The sequence below is a fragment of the Rhinolophus sinicus genome, chromosome 3 (assembly GCF_057876585.1).
Source record: "Rhinolophus sinicus isolate RSI-liver-muscle chromosome 3, RSI-T2T, whole genome shotgun sequence".
Classification (NCBI taxonomy): Eukaryota; Metazoa; Chordata; class Mammalia; order Chiroptera; family Rhinolophidae; genus Rhinolophus; species Rhinolophus sinicus.
This window is the reverse complement of record NC_142503.1, coordinates 168619976-168621807: the sequence shown is the minus strand read 5'-3', so window position 1 is coordinate 168621807 and position 1832 is coordinate 168619976. Positions and strand designations below refer to the sequence as shown.

The window sequence follows — 1832 nt, the reverse complement described above, 5'->3', positions numbered from 1 at the left end:
TGGCTCCCAGTTCCCAGAACTCTGGGAATTTCCTAAGTGTTGAGAGTAGAAAAACAAAACAAAACAAAACAAACCAGTGTCTTTTGTTATGTTAATAAAATGATTTTGGGAAAGCACTGATGGGTGGGGGTTGGTTGCCAAGGGAACCCACCTTGGAATAGAGGCTTGGAACTTTCTGTGTGTGTGTATTTTATAATACTTTTATTAAGAATGAGCCCATATCAGTATTCCTAAACTGTAAACATAAGGAAACTGAAGTATCAAAGGATACACATTAGGGATTATATATAACAGACAAAATCCCTTTAATTTTCTTATTGCCTTTATACAATTGATGTAACATATTTAAGCAAAACTGAGTTCCTTATTAAGCAAACATTTTTGCATATAGTGTTCTTTCTGTGCCTTTACCTTTTGTTTGACTTTCAGTAGTTCTACCTTGATAGCTTTATCTTCTGGTGCTATCTCCTGAGCCTTCTTAAAATCAGTCAATGCTTGATAGTATTCCTTTAATCCTCACTGTCCTTGAGCTCTTCGGTACAATGCTTTGGTATTTGATGGGTCTATTTCAAGAGCTGCCAAACAACTGTTGATTGGTCCCGCCAATTTGACATCCTCAGTTTCCAAGCACCAGTATTCAGCATGCAGCTTAAAGCTACAGGTTGCAGCTTCAGTCTATCTGCTTTCTCAATAACACTCTTTGAACCTTCCACCTATCTTCAAACTTTTGTATATATTTTTAAGGGATATCTCCCAGTTCTGGGATTTGAAAAAAGTCTTTCCAATGTTTCTTAAGTCTTCTGTTATTAATAATATTTTATTTACATCTTTTAAATTTATATCTGCATCCTCGAGGAAATCTGGGTGACTGTCATCAGAACCATCTTTTGGAATATTCCCCGTCATCCCCTTCCTTCAATTCTCTGCACTCTGCAATAATGCATAGTTTGGCCTGTTTTCCTCCTTTCACGTCTACATTTTCCAAAATTCTTGCCACACTCATTCCTTTAATTACTTGGCCAAGTACCATGTTTCCCATTCAAAGGAGGAGTCAGAACTGTTGTGATAAAAACTGAGAACCATTTGTATTGCAGCCTGCATTTGTCATGCTCAATAAACCTTCCTGGTCATGCTTATGATAGAAATTTTCATCTTCAAATTTTTCACCATAAATACTTTCTCCACCTGTCCCATTCTGATTTGAGATGTCTCCACCCTGAATCATGCATTTCTTAACAATTTGATGGAAAAGACACCTTTGAAAAAGAGAGGTTTTCCCAGTGGTGGGTCCCATGCCTTTTTCTCCTGTACACAATTCATGAAAATTTTCTGCAGTTTTGGGTACAATATCTGCAAACAATTCTAAGACAATTTGACCAACTCCCTGGCCTCTGATGTCCGTGTTATAGAAGACTCAGGGGTTACTGGGTTGGAGGGCTTAGCTTGGGGGAATGGATGTGACATTTTGACTTGCGGACACGGTTTGGGAGCAGGCTGAGCCCAGGCTTAAGAACTTTCAGTCCTGTCCCCCAATTTCTGGGAAGGGCAGAGGGTCTGGAGCTTGAATCAATCGTCAATGACCAGTGATTTAATCAATCGTGGCTATGTAATAAAGCCTCCATAAAAACCCAAGGGGATGGCGTTTGGAGAGCTTCCAGGCTGGTGAGCATGTGCAGGTGCGGGGAGAGTGGTGGACCTGGAGAGAGGCTGGAAGCCATATGCCCTTTCCCCATACCTTGCCCTATACCTTTCTTCCAACTGGCTGTTCCTGAGTTACGTCCTTTTTCAATAAACCAGTAATGTAGTAAGTAACATGTTTCTCTGAGTTCTGT

The 1832-nt window shown here is 40.1% G+C and overlaps 1 pseudogene; it reads right to left on the bottom strand.

The window, feature by feature from the left end:
• Positions 1–367: 367 nt before the first annotated feature.
• On the bottom strand, positions 368–1464 carry LOC109457687 (peptidyl-prolyl cis-trans isomerase D pseudogene; annotated as a pseudogene).
• Between the last annotated feature and the right edge of the window lie 368 nt (positions 1465–1832).